The sequence below is a fragment of the Vitis vinifera genome, chromosome 19, assembly GCF_030704535.1.
Source record: "Vitis vinifera cultivar Pinot Noir 40024 chromosome 19, ASM3070453v1".
Lineage (NCBI taxonomy): Eukaryota > Viridiplantae > Streptophyta > Magnoliopsida > Vitales > Vitaceae > Vitis > Vitis vinifera.
Window position 1 is genome coordinate 21,034,175 of NC_081823.1, and position 12,215 is coordinate 21,046,389.

Consider the following 12,215-nt stretch of genomic DNA (forward strand, 5'->3'; position numbering starts at 1 on the left):
AAATCCCACCCTTTTATGGCCACTGTTAGAGATTGACATTACAAATAATTTTCCTGCCAAAAAAATTACAATGCATTATGATGCTTTAGGTGAAATAGTAAGACATGGGTCCCCTAATATGAAACCTTCTTCATACCCTTCTAAAAGGGTTGGATTTTTCAAGATTCTCATTTAATGAGAATGACCCCACAATACCCTTTATGGCCACTGTTAGAGATTAACGTTACAAATACCCATCAAGTAGTGGGGGTTATAAATCCCTCATGTTTAAAAATAGATTTGGATGCAATTATGGATTTAATTTATATATATATATATATATATATATATATATATATATATATATATATATATATATCTGGATGACAAAGATGAATGTGATTCAGAGTGTCCAAACATAATTGAAATCAAATTGATTAAATTATAAATTTATATATTTTTTAAAATACTATCTGGATAGTCATAGTTTGGTTGGGTCATTTATTTTGTATTTTAAGTTATGTATATAAAACACAACCTTAAACCTTGGGCACTAGAAAGAAAGAAAAAGAAAAGAGCCGAAAATCTTGATTTTCATCCACAAAGTTGTGTGGATTCTACCTTTTCATGTTATTGATTTGTGTACAAGTCTATAAATAAGAATTATGTAGCCTTAGTCTTATCTTTTAAAGAAAACTCTATATCAATAGCTAGAAGTCTTGGTCTTTCCTATAAATTAAGTAGTTCTAGCTTTTAAAGCACAAATGTGTCTAGTGGATTAGATTGAGAGACAAAAACTTAAGGTTGAAAAACTTCATTGTATATAAATGTTGTTTCCAAGTAAAAATAATCTTCACTTTCAAAGGGAGAAAGTTTTATTGTTGAATTGTTTGTTTTGTACTTGCATCGATATATGAATCTTAACATTTATAATGTATATTTTATGATTTTTTTTTTCAAAACATATGCATATATATTGGACATGAAGTTACATTGATGAACAAAATTTTTCTAAAGTTCTAAGTCATGTATCTAAATACATATTGGTTTCCAAATAAAAGTAATTGTTGTAGGTAGCAAGGAATGTTGCTAAGATATAAATAGCATAATAGGATGGATGCTTTGAAAATATTAGATATAGGAAAATAGTACAACAATAAAAAAAAAAATGTATGATAAAAGTTTTGTTAAAGAGCATTTGAAAAAAAAAATTATGTTATTTGAGAGAAAATAGACATCAAATATATGCATAAAATCTAGACTTTCGTTATAAAACCATATGAAACTTCCTTATGTTATTACCCTACATAGAAGGCAATTAGTCTTGGCCTTCATATCACAAGGGCAAAAGTCTAGTCTTATTCATGGAAAGTGTGGCCCATTAGATGAGTTAGGTACACGAAAGACATAGAATAAAGAAAGCAAATAGTATTCGCCTTTGCCTTCATATCACTAGGCCAAAGGTCTAGTCTTATCCATAAAAAGTATGACTCGTTTGGATGGCTTAGGTATGCAGAAGACTTGGAATAGAGAAAGCAATTAGTCTTTGTTTTAGCCTTGGATAACAAAGGGGCCAAAAGTCTAGTCTTCTCTACAAAAACTATAAAAGTATGGCCCATTGAATGAATTAGATATGCAGATGGAGGCCTACATTGAGTGAAGTTTAGGTCCCCATGCCCTTAATGCTTTATTGTTATGTTTAGGGTTAATTAATTTGGTTGTTAGGAGGCTTTCTCAAATTTCCATCCATTGAATTAGTTTTAAAAGCAATTCCATGATTTTTAATTTTCTCTTTTTTATCACTATCTTTTTTAAAATAAAATTTCTTTCCATTCAAATCTTCATAATTACTTAATGATTGCCTATAATATTGTGTTAGAAGTTCCTTGAAGAACTTCCAATTTTCCAATCAAGCATCTTGATAAATTAATGATGAAAACTTACATTTGAGAAAGTTTAATCCAAATGTTAGCTTGTGTTTGTATGAATATGATTCAACCTATCAAAGAGGAGAGTATTCCAATAGTATTACCATCTTATTACGCTTTCATCAATGTTAGGCAATATTTAGTCTCATTCAATTTATAATTTTTCATATTTATTGTTTGGGTGAAGCTTTGTTGAATATGTATTCATTGTTATATGATTCTAACCATAAAAAAATGATAAGAAGTATAGTGAAAATGGAATTGAAAAATAATGCATATAATTTTAATGAATTAAGTGTCATTCATTTTGTAAACTTAACAAAGACTTACTTTAAAATGATAATAACTTTTTAAGATTATTTGAAAAATATAAAGAATTAATAATTAGTGAGTGTTAATAAGATTTAATAAGTAATAAAAATAAAAATATTGTTTTTAATATCTTAATTAAGGTTTGTTTTCAAAAAATAAAAATAATATTAAAGCTTACATTAACAAAATGAAAAAATATTTTTTTTTCTTTTTTTTTCTTTTCTATCAAATGCTTGTACAAAATTTTATTAAAGTAAAATTTCAATGATAGGAGTTTTGAATTTTATTAAAGCAAATTTTCTCTTTTTCAATGTTGCCTTATTACTCTTGTTTTTTCTCTTTAAATTTAAATTAATACATACATTTTTGTCTTTTTCACTCTTTTCTTGTACATATTATTCATGTCATCTTTTTTCCTTTTTTTGAAATTTAATGGATTTTTCAATGATAGGATCTTCTCAAGTAAATTATTTTAAATATGAATGGGGATTATTTTATTTCTATTTTCAATATTATAGATGCTCACATAGGGATGAAAATAAAAAGTAAAAAATTTGTTATAATAAGTAATGTATTTCTTTAATATTTTTATTAGAATAAATAATTCTCCAGCTTGAGTGAATTCTCAATTTTAACCTCATTTTTATCATTGTAGTTATATGTCTATTTTTATATCACTTAAGTCATGTCAATTTTTATATCACTTGTAGTGTCCACGGAATGTAAATTTTAAATATAGGAAAATGCTACAATAGTTGAAAAATAAATATAATAAAAGTTTTGTTAAAGATTATTTGAAAAAAAAAAATTACATTATTTGAAGGAAAAGTGAAATATATATATATACATATATCTTTTAGAGAAGTGTATGTACATGATTTGTAATATTGGAGAAAGCAATTAGTCTTAGTCTTCATATCAATTGGATTTAAGTCCTCATGCCCTTAATGCTTTATTTTTATGTTTAGGGTTGATTACTTTGGCTGTTAGGAGGTTTTCTCAAATTTCCATCAATTGGATTAGCCATGACTTTAATTTTCTCTTTCTGATCTTGATATTTTTTAAAAATAAAATTTCTTTCCCCTCAATTAATGATTACCTATAATAATTTTCTTTGTAACTTCTTTAGAGGACTTCCAATTTTGTAGCTTGATTCAAATTAATGATGAAAACTTATATTTTAGAAAGTCCAATCTAAATTTTAATTTATGTTTGTATGAATATGATCCTACCTATAAAAAAGGAGAGTATTACAATAGTATTACCTTCTTATTGTATTTTCACAAGTGTTTGACAATATCTAGACTCATTCAATATATAATTTTTTATATTCACCTAATTGAAGTTTTGTTGAATATGTATTCAATGTTAAATGATTCCTACTATAATTTTATTTTTTTTGAAAAAAAAAATTGATAAGAAGCATTATATTGAAAGTGGAATTAAAAATAGCACAATACAAAACTAGTTGGGAGGTATATAATTTTAGAAAAAACTACCAGAGACTTACTTTAAAAAGAGAATAATTTTTCAAAGCTATTTAAAAAAATTTAAGTATTAATATGTAGTGAGTGTCAACAAGATTTAATGAAAATTTAAAATAAGAATATTATTTTTAATCTCCTAATAAGGGTTGGATTTAAAAAAGAATTGAATAATATTAAAGTTTATATTAACAAAGTGGAAAAAGAATCTTTTTATCAAATACCTATAAAAAATTGGAATGTGTGTTCTCATAGGATCGCATTTATTTATTTATTTTGTTTAGTAGAACAAGTATCTATGAAAATAATTACCATTATTATGCAATTGAATTTTTAAAAATACTTTTATTAAAAATATTTTTAAAAAAATTGTTAAAAATTTTAAGGAATTAAAACTTCTTGATTTTTAAACCCCACTTTTAAGATTTAAAAAGCTCTTGCAATCCCTTGTTGTAAAGAAATATCTTCATGGTTAAATGAAATTCTTAGATACCCACAAATAATGATGATGGCACTAGCAACAAATTCTTAGATAACCAAGCCCAGTCCATTCAGTTGAGTACGTACTAGGGCTTTGCCCCAAGCCCATTATTTATTTGGGCCTTAGTTGGAAGAGAAAAGATATATTACATCAGAAGTGACCTGTGCTTTACTCCCCTAATCTCACCATCTCAGATTATAATACCACCGAATAAATAATTAACAGTTTAATAATTATTCACAAAACATATTGTTAATAATTTTTATAAAAACCCCAAGATGAATATGAAAATAAGACTAAAAAACTGATAATATTTCTAATGTATTTTTTTTCTATCTTTGAACTAACCTTGTTTCTTTTTTTTTTAATACAACTAAAAGAAATAAACATTTTCATTATGATATTTTTTTCTATTACCTATTTTTAGAATATTGTCTTTTTTTAATATGCCTGACTAAAGGAATAAATATTTTTTTATTGGATCTTTTTATAATTTATTAAAAAAAATTACTCTTCTAATATTTCTTAATTTTCAATATTAGAAGAGCAATTATTTCTAAATGTAATATATTTAGATAAAAGAAAAAATTACATCTTTCTTGAAGAAAAAAAAATTTAATATATTCCTAAATTATTAAAAGATTGTTATTTTTTATTTTTTATTTTATATGTTAATAACTTATTAGGAAGATTGTTATTATTTTATTTTACACTCTGGAATGAAGGGATTTAAATGAAAAAGGAAATAATGGATTTGGAATAGAGGGAATTTTTAGAAGGAAAGAATTTTAAAGGATTTGATTGGATACTTTTGAACTTTTTAATTTATGAGATTTTAATTTTATTAAAGTAAACTTTTTTTTTTCAATGTTGACTTATTACTATTACCTTTTCTCTTTAAATTTTAATTAATATATACATTTTTGTCTTTTGCACTCTTTTCTCTATACACATTATTTCTAGCATCCTTTTTTTTTTTGTGGAACTTTTGTGGAATTTTTAATGATAGAATCTTCTAGAATAAATTATTTTAAATATGTATGAGGTTTCTTTTCTTTCTTTTTTTCAATATAATAGATGCCCAAATAGAGTGGAAGAAAAAAAGAATTTGCTACAATAATTAATGTGTTGTAAATGAAGAGTAATGAATGACCACATTGATGGTTATTATGAACTCCATTTACTCATCTTTAAGATGAGTAATGGGAGTTCATATTATGAAGCCTATAAAAGGCTTCTTACCCTCCCATGTAAAAGCATCCCTAGAAAAGAAAGAAAATTCTTCCTCTCATTCTCTCTCTCTCTCTCTTTCTTTCACTTTCTCAATTCTCTTCCTTGATTCTTTCTTCTATATTATATATCAAAGTAAGATATATTTTATCTCTACTACTTTGATTTGCATTATATTTGTCCTTGTTTTACAACACGTTATCAACACGAATTGCTCTGAAGGTTCTCGTATATTATTGTTGATTTGTTTTGTTATATATTGTTAAAAGTTATAAACAAATTATTTGATTTTGTTATACCAATGCTATCAAGTTATTATAACTGATTTTAATAATATTGTTTTGTCATATATATGAAGTTATTTGACAATGTCGAATATCACAAAACTCGAATTTGTGGCACTTGACATTTCGAGAAAGAACTATCTATCTTGGATCCTTGATGCTGAATTACATCTTGATGCAATGAACCTTGGAGCTACAATCAAACAAGGAAATCAAGCATCCCTACAGGATTGCGCAAAAACATTGATTTTCCTTCGCCATCACCTCCATGAAGGTTTAAAAAATGAGTATCTTACGGTAAAGGACCCTTTTACTCTATGGAGTAATTTGAAGGAAAGATATGACCACCAGAAAACTATGATTCTCCCAAAAGCTCGATATGATTGGATGCACCTAAGGTTGCAAGATTTTAAAACTGTTAGTGAATACAACTCTGCACTTTTCAAAATCAGCTCTCAATTAAAGCTGTGTGGAAAAAAAATCACAGAGGAAGACATGTTAGAGAAAACTTTTACTACGTTTCATGCCTCGAATGTGCTCCTGCAACAGCAATATCAAGAGCGTAGATTTACAAAATATTCTGAATTAATATCATGTCTTCTTGTTGCTGAACAAAATAATGAGCTTTTGATGAGAAATCACCAGTCTCGTCCAACTGGATCTGAACCATTCCCTGAAGTGAATGCAATATCATCTCAAACTCGTGGACGTGGACGAGGATGAGGACGTGGTCGTGGTCGTGAAAGAAATCCCCGATACCATGGTTCTTATAGTAATAATTCTCAGAAAATGAAAGCTTCATTGCACCACCAGAAGTGGAACAATACTGAGACAATACAAGAAAATGGGAAGTGTTTACAAGATAAACCTCCTAAGAACCATGAGAATAATTGTTATAGATGTGGTATGAAGGGGCATTGGTCGCGTACCTATCGTACGCCCAAACATTTGGTCGACCTTTACCAAGCATCAATAAAAGCTAAAGGAAAAGAGATAGAGATGAACTTTACCGATGGTGATGGATTGGACCTAACCTACTATGACATTGATTTCTTTGGAGGTCCCAATGAAAAAACAGACCATTTGATAAATGATGAAAAAATTAACATTGATTGATGTTACTTTATATATAAAATAATATATTATTATGTCTTATATTTACATCTGATTTACTTTGTTATTTACATTATGCCCTATTTTTTTGTTATATCTGAAATCCATGTGTTATTTGGTCTCAAGATGAATGAGGATGATGTATGTCTCGTAGACTATGCGACCACGCACACAATTCTTCGAGATAAAAGATATTTCCTTGAATTGACATTAATAAAAGCTAATGTAAGTACCATATCTGGTACTACAAACTTAGTTGAAGGCTTTGGAAGAGCAAACATTACATTGCCAAATGGAACTAGATTCCATATAAATGACGCGTTATATTCTAGCAAATCCAAAAGAAATTTGCTCAGTTTTAAAGATATCCGTAGAAATGGATATCATATTGAAACTATGAATGAAGATAATGTAGAATATCTTTATATTACTTCCATTATATCTGGCCAAAAGCTTATAATGGAAAAACTCCTGGCTTTTTCCTCTGGGTTGTATCATACAACTATAAAGCCTATTGAATCATATGTTGTCGTGAACCAGAAGTTCAACGACCCAAAAGTTTTTGTCCTTTAGCATGACAGACTAGGTCACCCAGGGTATTCAATGATGTGTCGAATAATCGAACACTCACATGAGCATCCACTAAAGAACCAGAAGATTCTTTCGCCCAATGAATACTCATGTGCTGCCTGCTCACAAGGTAAATTGATAATCAGACCATCTTTTACTAAAGTCATGTCGGAGTCACCAATCTTTTTAGAAAGAATACATGGGGACATATGTGGGCCTATCCATCCACCATGTGGACCATTCCGTTATTTTATGATCTTAATAGATGCTTCTACTAGGTAGTCACATGTTTGTCTCCTTTCTACACGTAACGTAGCATTTGCTAGACTCCTTGCACAAATAATCAGATTACGAGCACAATTTATAGATTATCCAATTAAGACAATACGTCTTGATAATGCTGGCGAATTTACTTCTCAAACATTCATTGACTATTGCATATCAGTAGGGATAAATATTGAGCATCCTATTGCTCATACTCATACCCAGAATGGTTTAGCAGAATCCTTCATCAAACGTCTCCAATTAATAGCTCGACCATTACTAATGAAAACTAAATTACCTACTTCCACCTAGGGACATTCTATTATGCATGCTGCAGCTTTAGTCCGTATTCGACCTACAACTTACCATGAATACTCCCCTTCACAACTTGTGCTTGGAAAACAACCAAATATCTCTCACTTACGAATCTTTGGTTGTGCAGTATATGTACCAATTGCACCTACACAACGCACTAAAATGGGTCCCCAACGAAGACTTGGGGTTTATGTAGGTTTTGATTCTCCATCTATCATAAGATATCTTGAACCTTTGACAGGCGATGTTTTTACAGCCCGCTTTGCGGATTGTCATTTTAATGAGAGTGTTTTCCCATCATTAGGGAGAGAAAAGTCGATTCCTGAAGAACGACGAGAAATTAGTTGGAAGGCATCTACTATGACCCATCTTGATCCTCGTACAAATCAATGTGAACTAGAAGTTCAAAGGATCATTCATTTGCAAAATCTTGCAAATCAATTACCAGATGCATTTATTGATACCAAGAAAGTGACAAAGTCACATATCCCGGCTGCAAATACTCCAGCACGGATTGATGTCCCTGTAGGACAGTTAACAAATGAATCTAAGATACGCTTGAAGCGTGGTAGACCTGTCGGCTCAAAGGATGTAACTCCCCGGAAGAGGAGAACCCAAGAAAAACTTGGCACTCTAGAAGAGACCATCAAAATGACTGATCAGTTTAAAATTGATAAATCTGTAGCCCTAGAAGAGGCACAAATAATGCAGAAAGCCCTAAAGAGGCACATATTGAACAAGAAGCCCCTGAAGAGGCATAGGTACCTGAAAATTGTGAGATCTCAGTAAGTTATGTACAAACGGGAGAAAAATGGGATCGATATAATATTTTTATTAACAATATTTTTGTTTTCCAAGTGGCCTCTGATATCATAAGAAATGATGAAGATCCCGAACCACGAAATGTGGAAGAATGTCGACATAGAAATGATTGGCCAAAATGGAAAGAAGCTATACAGACAGAATTAAACTCATTAACAAAACGAGAAGTTTTTGGACCTGTAGTCCAAACACCTGAAGATGTAAAGCCTGTTGGGTACAAATGGGTATTTGTACGAAAGCGCAATGAGAATAATGAGATCATAAGATATAAAGCGCGATTAGTAGCACAAGGTTTCTCGTAGAGACCTGGTATTGACTACAAGGAAACATATTCTCCTGTCATGGACACAATCACATTTCGTTTCCTAATTAGTTTAGCAGTCTCAGAAGGACTGGATGTGCGTCTCATGGATGTTATTACAACATATTTATACGGATCCATGGATAATGATATATACATGAAAATCCCCGAAGGATTTAAATTGCCTTATGCAAATAATACAAAGCCTCGTAGCATGTACTCAATCAAGTTACAACGATCCTTGTATGGATTAAAGCAATCTGGACGCATGTGGTACAATCGCCTTAGCGAATACTTGCTAAAAGAAGGGTATGTGAATAACCCTATATGCCCATGCATCTTCATTAAGAAATCAGAAACCGGATTTGCAATTATTGCAGTGTATGTTGATGACTTAAATCTTGTTGGAACTCCTGAAGAGCTCACAAGAACAACAAATTACTTGAAAAATGAATTTGAGATGAAAGATCTTGGAAAAACAAAATTTTGTCTTGGCCTGCAGATCGAGCATTTTCCAAATGGAGTTTTAGTACATCAATCAACATACATTAAGAAAGTTTTGAAGCATTTTTATATGGATAAAGTGCATCCTTTAATTTCTCCAATGGTTGTCCGATCACTTGATGTGAAAAAGGACCCATTTCGTCCTTGCAAAAATGATGAAGAGTTACTTGGTCCTGAAGTACCATATCTTAGTGCTATTGGTGCACTTATGTATCTTGCCAATTATACACGTTCAGACATTGCTTTTTCTGCCAATTTATTAGCAAGATACAGTTTCGCTCCAACTCGAAGACATTGGAATGATATCAAACATATATTGCGTTATCTTCGCGGAACTACTAATATGGGTTTATTTTACTCAAGGGAATCAAAGGAACAATTGCTTAGATATGCAAATGCAGGATATCTTTCAGATCCACATAAAGGCAGGTCACAAATAGGGTATGTGTTTAATTGCAATGGTACTGCTATTTCATGGAGATCTGTCAAACAAACAATGGTAGCCACATCATCAAATCATTCAGAAATACTGGCAATTCATGAAGCAAGTCGTGAATGTATATGACTAAGATCTATGATCCAGCATATTCGGGAATCATGTGGACTCTCCTCTATCAAAGGTGACCCGACAACATTATTTGAAGATTATACTACATGCATTGCACAAATAACAGGGGGTTATATTAAAGGAGATAGAACTAAACACATTTTACCAAAATTCTTTTATACACATGAACTCCAGAAGAGTGGTGAAATTGATATGCAACAAATACGCTCAAGTGATAATCTAGCAGATTTATTCACAAAATCATTGTCAACCTCAACATTCAAGAAGTCAATACACAGGATTGGAATGCGTCAACTCAAGGATATCGACATGAGGGGGAGTATGCTTGTAAAAGGGTGTTAGTGTACTGTACTCTTTTTTCCTTCGTCCAGGTTTTGTCCTACTGGGTTTTACTGGCAAGGTTTTTAACGAGGCAGTCCTAATATACCAAGAAAAGAATATTGTACTCTTTTTCCTTCGCTAGGTTTTTCCTATAGGGTTTTTTACTAGCAAGGTTTTAATGAGGCATATTCTTTTAATATGGTGGTCATCCAAGGGGAAGTGTTGTAAATGAAGAGTAATGAATGACCACATTGATGGTCATTATGAACTCCATTTACTCATCTTTAAGATGAGTAATGGGAGTTCATATTATGAAGCCTATAAAAGGCTTCTTACCCCTCCATGTAAAAGCATCCCGAGAAAAGAAAGAAAATTCTTCCTCTCATTCTCTCTCTCTCTCTCTCTTTCTTTCACTTTCTCAATTCTCTTCCTTGATTCTTTCTTCCATATTATATATCAAAGTAAGATATATTTTATCTCTACTACTTTGATTTGCATTATATTTGTCCTTGTTTTACAACATAATGTATTTTTTTAGTATTTTTATTAGAATAAATAATTCTCCAACTTGAGTGAATTCCCAATTTTAATCTCACTTATATCAATGTAGTTGTTATCTATTTTTATATCACTTATGTCATGTCATTTTAGTTATCTCTCTATTTTTATAATTATTAATAGAGGAGTACAGGGATTTAAACAAAGACAAATATATATATATATATATATTATCATAATTAATAATTTTTTTTAACTTATTCAATACTTTAAGTGAATTAAAAAGTTGAAATCTAAGATAATTTAGATCATACAAGAGGGATTTTTAATTTTAATTTTGAGAAGTGAATTTAAATAATTAAAATTGATTGTTTATGTGATATTTTAACTTTCCATATCAAAATTTCAATGTTTTCAAAGGGGAAAACATGATATTTCCCCTTTTAATTGGCATAAATTATGCATTAAAAGGTTCTCAAATATGAGATACAAGTTTCTAAATCTTAAATAGAAGTTGTTGAGTGAAGTTAGCAAATCTCTTATACCTAATTTATTCATTGAAATTGAAAAATGGGTATCTAAAGAAAGCATTTAAAGTCTCTAAAAATGGATGGTAAAATGAAAGATGATGAATACTAACATGTTAAACGAAGTTATCCTCCATAAAATAAAACAAAATTATTATGTACTGATTCAAATTCCAACAAAATAGAAATATGATAGGAAACTTTATCTTGACCATCTTCAAATTTGAGAAATATGATCATCTTCAAGTTCAGAGATAACCCACTTTATCAAGGATGTTGTTTTTTCAATATTATTCCATAGAACCTTATTTTAGTTTATTACTATTGTATTTTCTTTAAATGGTTTGTCAATGTTTTGAATTTTTTTTTAATCTAATTTGAGTGATATGTTTTATATAAGGACATTAATTTTACATTATAAGTATATTAATTTTATATTTTAACACATAATTATAGATTATATAATTATTGTAAAGTATATAAATTTTTTATAGTAATTTAAACAATTCTTATATATATATATATATATATAAAATGCGAAATCCCTTGTTTAGGAAAAAAAATATTTATATATTCTTTTCCTTTCCTATTTTTCCTATGATAATTGTTATTATCATCTATTTGATGCTTGGGGCTTTGAACCAGAGAGGTTTCTAACACTTTAACAATCTTATTTCCTTTTCTTGTGTAATCGTATTTCCTAAACAAAAATTT